Raw genomic sequence first — 481 nt, 5'->3', positions numbered from 1 at the left:
TTTCACCATGTTGGCCAGGCTGGTCTCAAACTCCTGACCTCAAGTGATCCTCCTGCCTCAGCTTCCCAAAGTGCTGGGATTACAGGTGTGAGCTACCATGTCCGGCCTATTGAAGAAGTTTTGTTTTGTTTTTGAGACAGGGTCACACTCTGTTGCCCAGGTTGCAGTGCAGTGATGTGATCATGGCTCACTACAGCAGCAACCTCCTGGGCTCAAGTGATTCTCACACCTGAGCATCCCAAGTATCTGAGACTGCAGATGCACGCCACTACACCTAGGTAATTTTTGTATTTTTGGTAGAGATGGGGTTTCTCCATATTGCCCAGGCTGGTCTTGAAGTCCTAGGCTCCAGTAATCCGCCTGCCTCAGCCTCCCAAAGTGCTGGGAAGACAGGCGTGAACCACCATGCCCAGCCTGAAGAAATTTTTTAAATCGATAATGAAGCTCCACTTGTTCATTCATCACCTGATGGTAGAATAGC

Source organism: Colobus angolensis, unplaced genomic scaffold (assembly GCF_000951035.1).
Source record: "Colobus angolensis palliatus isolate OR3802 unplaced genomic scaffold, Cang.pa_1.0 Scaffold473, whole genome shotgun sequence".
In the NCBI taxonomy this organism is placed as follows: Eukaryota; Metazoa; Chordata; class Mammalia; order Primates; family Cercopithecidae; genus Colobus; species Colobus angolensis.
The sequence above is the reverse complement of the archived record's forward strand: the minus strand, read 5'-3'. Positions refer to the sequence as shown.